General features: G+C 40.5%; 1 protein-coding gene across 2 annotated transcripts in view; it reads right to left on the bottom strand.

Annotated features, from left to right (window-relative positions):
* Positions 1–13,519, bottom strand: part of NRIP1 (nuclear receptor interacting protein 1) — a 93,308-nt gene extending 79,789 nt beyond the window's left edge. For both annotated transcript variants that reach the window (XM_074971449.1, XM_074971456.1), the window contains exon 1: positions 13,469–13,519. The gene's annotated coding sequence lies outside the window, so the exon portion shown is untranslated. The remainder of the gene's footprint in view (positions 1–13,468) is intronic.
* Between the last annotated feature and the right edge of the window lie 1,931 nt (positions 13,520–15,450).

Below are 15,450 nucleotides of genomic sequence, written 5' to 3'. Positions count from 1 at the left end.
TCATTTGGGCTGATGTCATACCTTACAGCATAACCCGATCTCTGCGTGACTTTAAAGAAGGATAACCACTTTTCACTATGTATGAACTCTGAACATCAAAAATACTTTTATTGCCTCAACAATTTAATAGTTTTATATCAATAGTGATGTTATTTTCCTGACTTCAGAAAGTCATAAAGATGACAAGAAACAGTCAGACTTATTGTACCATTCATTTTATTTTAGGCTCGTAAGCAGACTTATGACACAGTTGGGAAAGCAATCCACGGGAGTAGGCAATGTAATAGCAAAAAAAGAAAAAGAAAAAAAAACCGACAACACACATGCTATCTATCTATATTCTGGTCAAGTAAAGTGGAGAGGTTTAGGGGAATATTATGAAGTTAAGCGTGAAGTCAGAGACATTTTTAAATGTAGAGAACCTCCTTACATTCAGCTTAATTTGCGTCTGAAAGATTATTACTGAGACAATTAACCACTGGACAAATACATTTTTAAAAAAAGTGACGGTTGTGAAGAAAAATCATGCACCACATGTCGAAACAAAGTAACTCATATAAAAGATTTTACACAATGAACAAGCATTACAGCTCAAGGTTTAAAATAAAAACTTGAAAACAAATGTGCCCACACCCTGACCTATTTCAATTCAATTCAAGACACCTGCTTCAGAATCTCTGCAGTTTTTTTCTTGTTCTATAGTCAATGTTTATAACACTATAACAGCAGTTATACCTATTACAAAACACTTTACAGTTAAAACAAAGAACCACCAAGAAAGTACAATATTCAGCAACTGACATTTACTGCACTGGCCTTGGACTTTTAATCTTTACCAGACAGGCACACAATTCAATCCATCAGCTCATAAAGGTGTGCTTTCTTAACCTCTAAAACAGATGGGATTGGCTAGAAATGTCTGGCATGTCAAACTGCTAATCACTGTTGCCCTTTGCACAAAATAACCCACTTAAATTGAGGCATGGTTGCACTGTAACCGACATTAGTCTGTGGGAAACCCATTTAACTGTCACATACTCCTGCCACTCCTGCTCTCCCTTAATTAAGCCTAATGCCTTATGCTTTGACCTTTTGTTCTAGCCTATTAACCCTATCCAGTACAAGTTCACATATGTTAAACTAAAAACTTTGCTGTAAAATATTAAATGCCAAGCTACTGAAAGCATAAGGGTCATTTTTCTTAACCCGAAGGTTATAGACATTATCAAATTCATTTAGCAGGCAAAATGGAAAATGGCAGTGATGTAAGGGTTAAATCCTAGAAGGTACTCCATAACCACTAACTAAAAACACTAACCTGCATTCACAGAAAAATACAGTTTCTTTTTCTTCTGTAATGAAGTATAGTATGCTCCCTAGAACAAAAAAGTGTCACTAAATCACTTGAAAAAAAAAAAATACTGCAATGTTTGCTCTCGTCCTCCAACCTTCCTCAAACTGCCCATTCTACGCTTTTTTTTTTTTTTAAATTGCATAATCCACTCTGATGGTAAATTATTGTATGGATGATCACTGAGCACTGAAGCCTGTAAAACAAATCACTATTTTATTTTTAAGATGTCAATTTCTCCTTACTGACGGCAAATGTTCTGTCCGTCCTTGCTCATATTGGGTAATACTTTCCTCCTTCAATGGCCTCAGTGATATCTGTTGTACTACTTGCAGAGTAAGATACTACTCACCCCAACTGGTAGACTCTAGCCTTAAATGATTCACTTGCAATATCTTTAAGGTAGGGATTCTCAACTTTTTCCACGTCACATTCCTTGATGGTCTGTTGTGGGAAAGAGGGTTGAGATGTATCTGGGGCTCACCCCTCTTTCAGCAATAGGGGAATAGACTCCTTTCTCATTTAGTAGCATAACTTGTGGCCCATAGGTTGAGAGCTCTTGCTTTAAGGAATAAATCTGTTCTGGTATGCAGGATGATTGGTACTTCCCTACCACACGCAAATTACTTTTGCTTAAGAACTCAGATGATCTTCTGGGAATTGCCCTAATGATCTAGAACTCTGATATCCAAAAAACGAATTCCAAGGACAAGAACAAATGTCTAGTTCTAATGCAAGAGGTAGTTTCAGGGCAGAATACAGCACAACTGTTTGTAACAACTTGTAATGCAAGCTTGTGTATTGAAATAGGCTGAATACAAAAACCATCCATAACAAGACTGTTTGTACCACAATACAGAATGTGGTCACCTACTCAAAATTGGTATTGGTCTGGATGGGCAGAGAAAAAGCAATTTTAAATATATCAGGATATCTGCTGTGCATAAACAGGTAATAAATATTCCCTCAAGTTTATCAAATAGCTACCTTTTTTGACAAGTTGATATACTTAATGCACAACATTTATTTACAATTCAGACTTTTAGAACCCATGAAGGAAATATATTTTTGTGCTGCACAACCAACCACTTTCTTAAAAAAAAAGAAAAGATAAGCACAGCTCTTTGAACAAAACCTTCAACCCACTTGTGATATATTCAAATACTCATTTCCACAAAAGCCACAGTTCTATTAAGCACAATACAGCATAAGGAACAGAACCACCATCTGCTGTTGACCATAGTAATTCATAAATTTAAAGTGGCCACTTAAACCCATGTATTTTAATAGTAAATTTTATAACTCGGTGGTTTTGAGATCAGCAAAAGTCATATAACTAACGTTTCAACAACCTTGGGTTGCCAAGATTACCAAGAAATATGAGAGCAAGTCAAGAGATCATCCTCTACCCTTTTCTGAGTGGTTAAATGTAACAAACTAAAGAATCATGGATTGAGACCAGGTCTACACCAAAGAAGTCAGGTCAACCCAGCTATGTCTCTCAGAGGTGTGAAAAATCCACACTCCTGGGTGACAGTTAATCCAAACTAACCCCTAGCATAGACAGCGCTAGGTCTACGGAAGCATTCTTCTTAATCAAGCTATCACCACTCAGGCAGGTGGATTAACTAGTAACAGAAGAACCCCTCCTGTCGCTGTAGCGAGTGTCTATACTGAAGCGCTACAGCAGCAGTATTCTAAGCGAAGATAAAACCTGACTGATAGCCACATTTTGATTTCACTTGTGCTAGCTACTGCAAAAATCAAAGATACTGGATGGATTCTGAAACTCAAGTATCTAAAGCTTAAAAACATGATGCAGATTTTCTGGTGATTATCCTTGAATATACGGTATTAGTTCAGATGTTCTCAAACTGTAGTACATCCACTACTGGTAGTATGTGGGCTGCAGTCAGGTGGTACATGGATTGGTTTATCAGAATAAGAATCCATTATAACCACACTGATTACCATTATGAAGTTGATAAGCCAGGTACTTTTGAGTTTTCAGTGTCGTCTTAAAATCTGAGTACAGCTCTGTTACCGCTTCTTTTTTGTTTGTTGGTTTGACATTGACATTGTCCTTTCCAAGTAAACCAGTCCTAAGAGTACTAAATATAAAACAGACGACCCTGCAACCACTCCCTGCCCAATCATTTCATTTTTCTTCATGCTCATTAATGGCCTTATTCTGCAAATACACATGCAAATAGTGCTACTGAATTCAATACTCAAGTGGTTAAAGTTATTCACATGCTTAGTGTTTGCAGCATTGGGCCATAAAGCAGGCAATCTTTGGACAAGCCTAAAGGGATGATTCCAATATACCAAAGGGAAACAGGATTTGAGAAATGGAGACAAAGTTAGCATATATCAACAAACTGATAGTGGTATTAAATGTCTGCAAACCATTTGCAATAAGTAGAATAATATTCATTAACCATTTTAAAATACCAGTCACTTCCCATATAAGCTCACCCGTCTCGTATTACATATACCATGGGTTGAGCTCATTTTATAGGAGGTTAAAAAATCATTTTTAAATTTGTATTTTATTTCCCTTCTCAGTCTTATAATGTGAGAGAACAGGATCCCTCCCTATCCAAGAATGACCTCCCAAACAAGTCCGGAAGATCTTAGGGCCCACTAGCCAGTTCCAACCAAAAAAATGCAACACTATCCAAAATGTATGATTTCTGCCTCTTGGGTATACATTGTATAAAAACTTCTCCATTTCTTGCTTTGGCGAGTTTTAACTTCAAAAAATAGATATAATTATACAGGACATTTTAAGATTAAAAGTATATGGTAGAGAGTCATCCAACGGACACTTTTTTTTTTTTTAATTAAATAATGATACTGTCAAGATAAAAAGAAAAGGAGGACTTGTGGCACCTTAGAGACTAACAAATTTATTTGAGCATAAGCTTTCGTGAGCTACAGCTCACTTCATCGGATGTCAAAGATAGTTAACCCAAAGAAAAGATTTACGTTCAGAATGTTCCAACCTGGAAAGCCTATCCTTCAGGAGCCCAAGGGTACATTAGTTCTCCTGAACAATTCCATGCTCGATCTGAACAAAAACAAACAAACAAACAAAAAAAAAACAAAGAGCCATGAGTATCTGCATAACAGTCTTCTATCACAGCACCCAGGGATTGGTTTACTGTTAGGAAAGTTAACACGCTTCACTGAGTGTGTTAGATTTACAAGTAATGCACGGTTTATGTCAACAAAATAAACATAACTTTGAACTCCAGAAAGTAAGACCTCCCAGACAGGACCATTTTTGAAGTAAATACGGAAAAAAAATGTATTACCCCACTACCCAAACAGTGTTTCTTCAACATAAAAACTATAATATTCATGTAAAACAGTGAACTTTGGATTCAGAGACAATAGCTCTTTGATTTTTTTTTTTTTAAAACTTGGACTTGCTATACTATGATTATGACTTAACACTTATTTCATATGCACAAATAACCAGAGGTCATGTTTTCTAAAAGGGCCCTTATTAAAATGAATATAGCAACAAGGAAAATATCAGTCCATCGCAGAACCTTTTACTTTATATACCGTATTGCATGTCCCAAAAAATTCTAAAGACCAGGCAAAAAACCACCACACACAAAAGACTTTGTTTGGAGAAATTTGTTGACTTAACACAAATCCTTAGGCATGAAAAGCTGGTGGATAGCGAGATCACTATCTACCTCAAGCACTTTTGTAACTACTTCCCTCACTACCATTCCTTAAATGGACACATGATAAAACCCTCAAGTTTAGAGGTGGACCAAACTAGGTTTGGGGTTTTTTAATAAAGGACTTCTATAGTGCTTGTCACTAGAGCAACTAAGAATTTTGATTAAAAAGTGATACACAGTATAGGTAATTTTAAATCTGCTGCTCCCACAACTGTCACTACCAACATGCCTTAATAGACCAACAGGGCTCTGTGTGCATCTTTTGTTTTAATCAATTGTAATTACTACTTTGAGATAACCAGTTCCTATGGCTTTTAAAGGTAATCACCTACACCTTCAATACACCCTGATGCGAACAAGTAGCCAGTGTAGAGACCAGAGCATTTGTGCTGTGTGTACACAGTAGTGCCTTCTATTGCAGTGACACCCAGCTGTAATGTCCACCAACAGAAGCACGCTTCCAGATGAACTTCCAAGGAATTCTAAAGATGGCTGTAACAGTGCTATCTAACCAGGAGCAATAAAGTTGCAGATAGATGCCACAAGGGTCATCGACCAAGAGAAGAGCAGTCAAAGCATCCAGCTATAAATAAACTGGATGCCCTCTGGACCACTGCTGCCACCCAAATCCATAGGGAATGATGGATCTATTAGGACCACCATGCTGTAAATCTTTTGGACAAAAAGCAGGTAATATTTTTCCATGCTTCTCCAAACAAACAAAAAGTTATTTGGCCTCACTAAACAGAAGCGAGTCTCCATTTTTTGTTTTAATTAGGAAGAGAGATTAGGCTATCATTGGAGTCACAATAAATAATTTAATAAGTAAATGGTGGGTTTAGCCTGTGCTGCCAAAAAGCATTAAAAACAGGGGGTCTGAGTCTTTTTCACTTCATTTTAACTTAAAAGTGCAAGGAGGACAGACAAGTGAGCACAAATTTGATCAAATACTAAGTCTTATTAATGTAGTCACAGTAACATCATCCACCTTTCTCACAGACTATTATGACTCACAAGTTGAGGAAAGGGGGTAAGACAGGAGGCGGAAGCAATGCTTCTTTAGAGGACGTTTGTCTTTTGAGACCATCTTAGCGCTCAGCAAGGTGTTTTCTTGAATAGTTTTTTTTTTTCTTTATTGTAAATCTGAGCAGTCTTCTTCTGTATTGCCATCACCATCACATCAAAAGTTTCTTGTATACCAAAATAAAACAAAACTAGCAAAAGAAGCTAAGCTTTCTATGTAACTGTAAATAGTTTTGATGCCGTAACATACTGCTGGCTTCAAGAAAAGCCAGTGGCTAAGGATTGTGCTGTATTTTTTTCAAGGACGTACAAGAGGCTTCAAATTTACAAAAGTTTAGAGAGAAGAGCACAAGCAATTCCAATTCTGATACTTCTGGAAAGACGGAAGAAATTCCTACACTTGCCAAAATTCTGTTAAAAAACTTTAGGAAGAACAACTCCTTGAATTGGAAGATGGGTTGTGTATAGTTTCTGCAGGAATACTAAGTTTGACTGTTTTAAAATTACGGGCGGTTGAAAAGAAAAAATGAAAGATCTGAATATGGCAACCACTTGGGATAACAGATAGAAATGCATTTCTATCTCTGTGAGAACCAGAGCCCACTTCATCCACAAAAGAAGTTCATTCCAATTTCTTCTTCAGCTCTGAAATTAAAAAGGGTAGTAGCCACAAACCTTAACATTGACACTGAAAAACAGACAATACAGAACATTAGTACCAATCAGTTCTCAAAGGAAACTGAAGTACTACGTGCTTCCTATGGGCCAGACACTTTTACACAAAAATCCAATAAGATATTTTGTGGAACCTTCCAAATCTTCCCTTATTTGTTTCATGTACACACACACCCACATATAAAGCAAAACACTTGCTTATAAAATGCATTTATCTCACTTAATTTCACTCCTGCTCAAACGAGATATGTTTAAGGAAAACTAGGCTACAGTACTTCACACAAGGAAAGATTGTGTGTGTGTGCACGCGCGCGTGTTCAGGAAGATCAACTTCAAAGAACTGATCTCCGACAGAAGACAGGCATTCTTCCAAACAGGCGGCAGCTTCTGGCTTTATTCTGATTATGTCTAGAACAAAAACTTTCCTTTTTCCTCTGTTGTAGACACAGACACATTTAGAAATAAAATATACATATAAAAATTGAGAACATGTCGTCTTTCTCAAGGTCACACTAATTAAATAACACCCTCCTTATAAAAGAAATAGGTTGGAATGTAAATTGTTGTTGGGACCTAACGGAAGACAGGTTTCTTTCTTTGGCCAGAGGCAAGACTGCAAGACAGGACCTCTTTCTCCTTCCTAGTTTGCCATGTTTACAAATCCTTAGCTTGCATCCTACTTCCTTAACCCGGAAGCCTAGATGCCTGGTACCCAAAAGAGGGGCAACAAAACACCAAATCGTATCATTCTCTCAAATTTCCTGGAATCCAAGTACCATAGTTCTGTCCACATTTCTGTGGGGCTTCCCATAAATAAATACATCTCTACCAACGACATTCCTTTGAAATTTCAGTTGCTACATTCAGTTTCTTCTTGTAGCAAGGACCTTCCTACATATGAGAATATAAGGAAGGACTATTTCCTTCTCACACATAACGCAGACTCCCCATCTCAAGATGTTCTTCTCAAATTCAGTATTTTCAAACAGAACAAAATGTCCTTCAACAACAAATAAACTAAGGGAATATCAAGTAATCATTAAATGTGTGTTACATACAATAAAAAAGTTTCTGAAACTAAGTCTTAATTTGGCCTTAAATTTTTGTTTTTGTTTTTAAAACCAAAAGCTTCATATAACCCTAAATATTTCATACACTGGCCTCAAACTTTGTGTTTGTTTTTTCCTTCTTGATTAAAGTCTTCCTATCTATTTAGTTATTCTGGTTGGTTTATATTCTATCCCTCCTGTTCAAACTTCACACTATACCTGCTCCCTCAGAAACTGGTAGAGGTAATTTTTCCACTCATCTATAACTCCCTATTAAACCCACAGTCATTAATGATTAATTTATATTTAGACACTTGGTCTCAGGATTGTAAAATATTAGCGGTTGATAGGGTTACAACCTGGCCCAGTACCTCTCTGTATTATCATCAGTCAGTTGCAAGTGGCCTCTCGCATGCTTCTAGGTCAACTGGAGCTGGCCAAAGTCTGATCAACATTCCCAGCTTTGGGTCTGTAAGGCACAGCCCCAGGCTCACAGCTGATCTGATGCCCTTCCTTGAAACATGGAACTCCACAGTCCAGCCACCCTAGACTCCAAAACCAGTGTCTCACAGCTCTCAAGCCCCCCAGTTGCTTACACACACTCCCCCAGAGCTCCACTCAGGCTAGGGCTTTCAGGGCTTGTACTCTAACTCATTTGGGAACAATGTGGGAGGACAGCATGGAACACAGGCTTAGCAAAAGGACTATCTTAACCACCATAACTTCACTGTTAAAGCACTTGAGATTTACAGATTTTTGAAAACAATCAAAGGTCCTGAGTTGCACTTTCCCCATGTCTGGTCTCGCCCCTTCTGTGAGGCAGAGGTCTATGAGCATTTCAGCATCTCTCACCCTCTATCTAATATGTCCCTATTACACATGGCAATGGTCAGCCCACCTGGACAGAGCAGTACTCTGCTTTTAAAGTCTCTTGTCTCCCTATGTGTGCAACTGGAATACTTCAGCCTCCCCAGCCAGCTGTAGAAAAGTAACTGTTCCATAGGGGTAGGTCAGTAGTTCAAAGTCAACAGCCTCAGAGCGTAATCCTGATGACTTCCCAGTGATAGTCCTTCAGTGAGGAGTCAAGCACCTACATAAGAACACCCATACTGGTCAGACTAGTGGTTCATTTAGCCCAGTATCCTGTCTTCTAATAGTAGCCAAAGCCAAGTGCTTCAGAGGGAATGGACAGAACAGACAACCATCAAATGGTCCATCCCCCATCATCCACTCCCTGCTTCTGCAGTCAGAGGCTAGGGCCACCCAGAGAATGGGGCTGCATCCCTGATCATCTTGGCTAATAAACAGCCACTGATGGACCTGTCCTCCATGAACTTATCTAATTCTTTTTTGAACCCAGTTATAATATTGGCCTTCACATCTCCTGGCAACGAGTTCAACAGGTTGACTGTATGTCGTATGACAAAGTACCTCCTTTTCTTTGTTTTGATCCTGATGCCTATTAATTTCCTTGGATGAACCAGGGTTCTTGTATTATGTGAAGAGGTAAAGAACACTTCCTTATTTACTGTCTTTACACCAGTCATGATTTTATAGACCTCTATCATATTCCCCCTTACCGGTCTCTTTTCCGAGCTGAAAAGCCCCAATCTTTTTAATCTGTCCTCAAATGGAAGCAGTTCTATACCCCCTAATCATTTTTGTTGCCTTTCTCCATACTTTCCCCACCACCACTTCCAATATATTTTATTTGAGATTGGAGTGACCACAACTGCACGTTTCCTGGGCAGGGCTATTATGTGAAATGCAGTTCCATAGGCTTGCTTGGGGAAAATTTAGACATATGTTCATATACACATGAATACAAATGGAGCTCAAACTAAGAAGATTCCACAACCTCCCTATGAAATTTATTCCAGTGCATAACCACTCTGGCAGTTAGAAAGCTTTTTCTAATGTCCAACATAAACCACCCTTGCCGCAATTGAAGACCTTTGCTTCTTCTCCTACCCTCAGAGGTTAAGGGGAACAATTTTTCCTCCCTCCTTCTTGTAACAGTTTTCAAGTACATAAAAGGTTATGTCCCCTCTCGGTCTTCTCTTGTCCAGAAGAAACATACCCATTTTTTTTTTCTCCAATCTTCCCTCATAGGACACGTTTTCTAGACCTTTAATCATTTGTGTTACTATTCTCTGGACTTTCTTCAGTTTGTCCACATCCTTCCTAAAATGTGGCACCCAAAACTGGACACAATACTCCAGCTGAGGCCTCATCAGCGCAGAGTAGAGCAGAAGAATTACTTCCCGTGTCTTGCTTACAACATTCCTGCTAATACATCTGAGAATTATGTTTGCTTTTTTTGCAAGAGTGTTACGCTATTGACTCTCAGGTAGCTTGTGATCCACTATAACCCCCAGATCCCTTTCTGCAATGCTCCTTCCTAGACAGTCATTTCCCATTTTGTATGCATGCAACTGACTGTTCCTTCTTAAGTGGAGTACTTTGCATTTGTTCTTATTGAATTTCATCCTATTTACACCAGATCATTTCTCCAGTTTGTCCAGATCATTTTGAAGTTTAATCCAATCCTCCAAAGATTTTCAACCCCTCCCAGCTTCGTATGCTCTACAAACTTTATACGTGTACTCTCTCTGCCATTATCTAAATCATTGATGAAGGTATTAAACAGAACCAGATGCAGAACGGATTCCTGCGGGACCCCACTCAGTATGCCCTTCCAGCATGACTGTGAACCACTCTCTGGGGATGATTTCCCAACCAAGCTATGCACCCACCTTACAGTTGCTCCATTTAGGTTGTTTATGAGAAGGTCATGCAAGACAGTATCAATGTTGGCCTGGTATTAAGATTTCTAGAAGCCTTCTTTTGTCAGACTACATTACTTATGCAAAAAGAGAACAAATTTTCTCTGCAAGGACAATATGATAAGCCATTATCTAGCAGGCACGTGTCTTTGTTTTAACAGATCCCATATTAAGCAGAAACTAAAGGGAAATAAGATCAGTATTTCTGTTCACTCAGGTTTGAACTCTGATGACCTTTAGTAAACCTCTCTTGTTTTAAATCAATTTTTGCCTTGGTGTCATTTGCAGAATGATAGATACAACATAAAACAGTCAACAAAGTCAACATTTAAATAAGTCATTCAAGCTAACTAAATGAAGACACTCATCACCAATACTTCTTTACCTAGTACTGTTTTTAGTACCATAATAAATCATAAATCTGTCTCTCTCCAAATGTTGATTTTTTTTAAAAAAAAATCACCTTCAACCAAAAAAAAAAAAAAAAACCCACAGAAATTTCCCTCTGAAAACATTGTATGTGTCATAATTATACGTAACCCTTCAGACAACTAGAAAAGTAATTCACCTGGGTTTGCCAGTTTAATTATATTGTGCATTTGACTTCACTTTGTATTTAGTGCACTCATGCTCTAAAAAAACATGTACCAGGGGATCTCGACCTCATTAGATAATGATAATAATAAAGGATTGCAGGCCAGTCCAAGAGAAAGGCAGGAGTTCCCATTCACTATTGAATGCCTGTTCACTATTTATCTCTTGCACAACCAAAACTTGCACATAAGTATGTGTACTGAACTTATAGTCAAGCGCCCCTGTCAGTTAAATGTCAATTTCAATTCTGTCTCTCAGGCTGTACAAGAGAACGCTGAGAAGTTAACAAGAACTTTGAGAGCACAGCAATGGGCCAGGCAGCGAACTCTTGTATTTGCTTTGAATTTAGGTGTCCTGCATGAGAGCTCACCGCATGAGATGTCAACTCTAGTTCTGGCAAATTTGCAGTTTTAATAAGTTTGTAAAATTCACTTTACAGCAAGTTTTCCCTTGAATGCCATTAAATCAGATGATTAACCACAAAACATTCTCACCTCTGACAACTTTTGTTTGTGAGATGGCTTACTGATGTGTCACATTCCAGTCTCTAGTTCAACAACCATTTAAGACAGCAATTGACTCGAGCACATTTTAAAAAAAAAAAGTAGGCTTTGTATCATAAATTCAAGGACAGATCACTCCCTTTTCGGAAGTGACTGCATTTTTCCTTACCAAGTTCTGTGTGCTGTATTACGATTTTTTGTGAACAAAACTCCATAAATGTATATATCTGATAGAATTTAACTGAGTCATGGCAGTATAAATTAACTGGCCAGTGTGTCATCAACTGAATACAGCACCCAAATACCTTTTTCAAAAGAAAGTTCTATTTGAATTGTTTGATTCTGGGAATATTTTGTGGGTATCTTGCCACAAGAAGAGTGAAAGGAGTAATAAGTAGAATGAGTCAACTGCATACCAGCTGCCCTAATGCTGAATCATTCCCAAAGTCAGAAACTCCACAGTTCTTAGAACATCATCTCCATGTGTCGAGGATTTCCAGTACCACCCTGGTGCTTTCAATTAAAAAAGAATAATAATAAATAAATAATAATAATAATGCACACCACCACACTCAAGGGAGACAAAGAGTACCCCACACAGCCACACAACATAGTACAGGTTTCAGAGTAGCAGCCCTGTTAGTCTGTATTCGCAAAAAGAAAAGGAGGACTTGTGGCACCTTAGAGACTAACATATTTATTTGAGCATAAGCTTTGGTGAGCTACGAAAGCTTATGCTCAAATAAATGTGTTAGTCTCTAAGGTGCCACAAGTCCTCCTTTTCTTTTTGCAACATAGTACAGTGCACATCAGGAAAGTTTGATTGTGTAATCCTAATTTATTATCCTATGACCCAAAAGTACATTTCTGTACGTTTCAGTTTTGTTACTATTTGAGAGAAGTAAGGAAAACCCTCAATCAATATAATTTTGTAGGGGACAAAAGGCAACCTTGAAGGGCTTTGGGGACACCAAATATGTGGCAAGTCCTGAAATACAAACCTTCAGCTTAAAAAGCAAAGAAGAGATGCCCCCAGGGGCTGCACGTTATGGAAGGTAAATGGTGAGAAGGCAGCTTTTTGCGCCGGGGGTGGGAGAAGAGTTGTGTATCATACACAGCAGATGGGGTCGGCGCGGACGGAACTCCTAACCCACATAAACTGTGGGCGCCTTTGGAAGGGGCGGGGAGAGGGAAATGAACAACAAGAGGGGCAAGCAGAAGGAAGCATGGCCTTGCCTACTGCCGTGCAAGCAGCAAGAGGCGGCGATGGATGGGGGGGAGGAGGGGAGACAGCGGGGTTGTGGGAGCCTGGTCTAACGCTTCTAGGTCCCAGGGTTTGTTTCCCCGCCCCCCAGACACGCAGCCCCGGGGAGCTGCTGGACGTGCAGCCCCCGCGCACGGAGTTCGCGCTGCCGGAGCCCTGCACCCTGGCAGAGGCCGGAGGGGGGAAGGGGGGGAGCCTCTCGGGAGCTGGGGGGGGGGGGAATTGCAGGAAAAAGCGGGGCGGCGGCCACAAACTTTGCCACGCTCCCAGCTGCCCCCAAAGCCGCAATTTGGGGCCAAACTTTTCGCTTTCCTCGCCCGCCCGAGGCTTGGGCAGGCAGCTAGAAGGGGGAGGAAGGTATCACCGGAAACAATCCCTCCCCGCCCAGCCAGCAGCAGCGCCCGCTCCGCGGCCACCCCGGCATTGTTCCCGGCCGCCTCCCTCCCCGCGCGGCGGGGCCAGCCCCAGCCCCCAGCCCCGGGCCAGCCCCCCTCCCCGCGGGCCGGCGCCGACACTCACCCCTGCCGCCAGCCCGGCGCTGCGCCGGCCCGCAGGCGCCCTGCGCGTCCCTCTGGCGCCCGCGGAGCCGCGTTCGCTGGGGCCGGGCTCCGGGCAGCGTTTCCAGGGCAGGGGGCTGCTGGCTGGGGGCCGGGGGCGAGCCTCCTCCCTGGGCTGCACGGCAAGCGGGGCAGCCTCCCCTGCCAGGCAGCGCGCATCCACACACACACAGCTCGCTGCCCGCCCTCCGCCCTGGCTCGCTCTGCTGCAATGGCTGGGAGGCTGACTTTCATCCTCCCCTCCCTCTCCACCCAGCTGAGCGCAGCCCAGTCCCTCCCCTCTCCATGCCGCTCAGCTCCTCTGCCAAGTTTCTGCTTAACCCTTTCCTGGCCCCTCCCGCCACCGCGAGGGAGGGGCGGAGGAAGGGAACTTCCCCAGCCTCCTGCTCAGCAGGGCTGCCACGCAAGCTGGCTCTGTTTGCGTAAGGGAGATGATAGGACACGGTGGTAAATGGCTCCCAGGGAATAAATCTTGCCTGAAATCGAGCATCCAAAGAGAGGAAAGGCGTCCCTGGGAGTGAGACTGGAAAGGGCCAGTCCTGCCAACCCCCAGCACTCCAAAATCATGGAGCCAGGGCCCCCAAACCCCCTCAGATTGGTTAAAACAAATGAGTTTTTATAAAATAATAAACTTGGGGTTCTTTCTCGTTGCCTTCTTGGTTTTGAGACTTTGGGGTTCCCCAGTCACATGGCTTCAGAAGCTGGGATTGAAGGAAAGAAAACAAATATGGTGAGTTGCTCTATAAGTTCTCCAGAGTTGACAATAGTGATGAAGGGAGCGCAGGAGATTAGAACTGCGTCCTTCCTTTCCCAAGTCCTGCCCACTGAACCAGCATTTTCACTGCTAGACGAAACTCTTGTTATTGGCCTTGAATCTTTGCCTTTAGTTCAGATATTTCAGTGAAGGGGTACTGTGGTAGTAACGCTCATCACTAAGGTTGAGCAAAGCTTTGTGTTTAACTTATTCAGGGCTACCAAATATTTTGCGAAGTGCTGTCCAAACCTATGTGAAGAAGACACTTTCCCTGCCCCCCAAGGAATTACAATCTAATGTCTCATTTCTCTTGCTACAGGTATTCTAGTGCCGTTCTTGGAAAAAAGTTGAAGATAGATATGGGATATGCTGCTGCTTTATTTGTTTTATATATGTGCAAAACCACAAAATGTCTGACCTTGGTCACATCCTATCTATACAAACAGAGTGCTTGTGCTTAGAGTCTGCAAACATAACAAATGGGTTTATAAGTACTTTGCAGCACACTTTAAGATTTTTATGCACACAGCAAAAAACATGGTAATCCTTGCCTTTCCTAATCAACACAATGTTTGCCTTTTTAAAAACAAAGTATTAAAGAAGGAAAGAAAACAATACATTCACAACTACATACAAGCAAATAACCATCAAAAACACAGGCAAACATTCTAGAGATAAAACAGACCCAAAAATGCACATTTAAAAAAAAAAACACAAAGAAACTAACAAATGACTATATTCAAACTTTTTTTTAAATAAACAGACATATTTAATAATATAACTATACAAATAGCGTCTGGATTCCAGTTTAAAAAACAAAAGAGAGGTGCACATGGCTAAAGCCAAATATTTCAATCTACAGACTAATGAATGAAACAGGATGTTGAAATATTAAGCAAAATCTCTTGTACTTTGGAATGCAGGAATTGTGTACTAGCAGAACTAATAATGTATTAATTGACCTATTTTTTAAGCCAATGAGAGATTTGGCGAACTTCATCATCTTGTGTTTATAACCACATTTTTTAAGACGCACCAGTATTTTCTAAAGCATCATTGCATTTGCACATCAGAATGCCTGTAAAATCAGTCTCTGTATTATGAAGCATAAACTAATGTTATGGCTTGATCTTGCCTAACATTGCAAGAGAGTTTTGCCACTAATTTCCATGGGTGCAGACCCTTTGTGA

Source organism: Natator depressus, chromosome 1 (assembly GCF_965152275.1).
Source record: "Natator depressus isolate rNatDep1 chromosome 1, rNatDep2.hap1, whole genome shotgun sequence".
NCBI classification, from domain to species: Eukaryota; Metazoa; Chordata; order Testudines; family Cheloniidae; genus Natator; species Natator depressus.
Note: the sequence above shows the minus strand (reverse complement) of the source record. Positions and strands in the feature narration are given on the sequence as shown.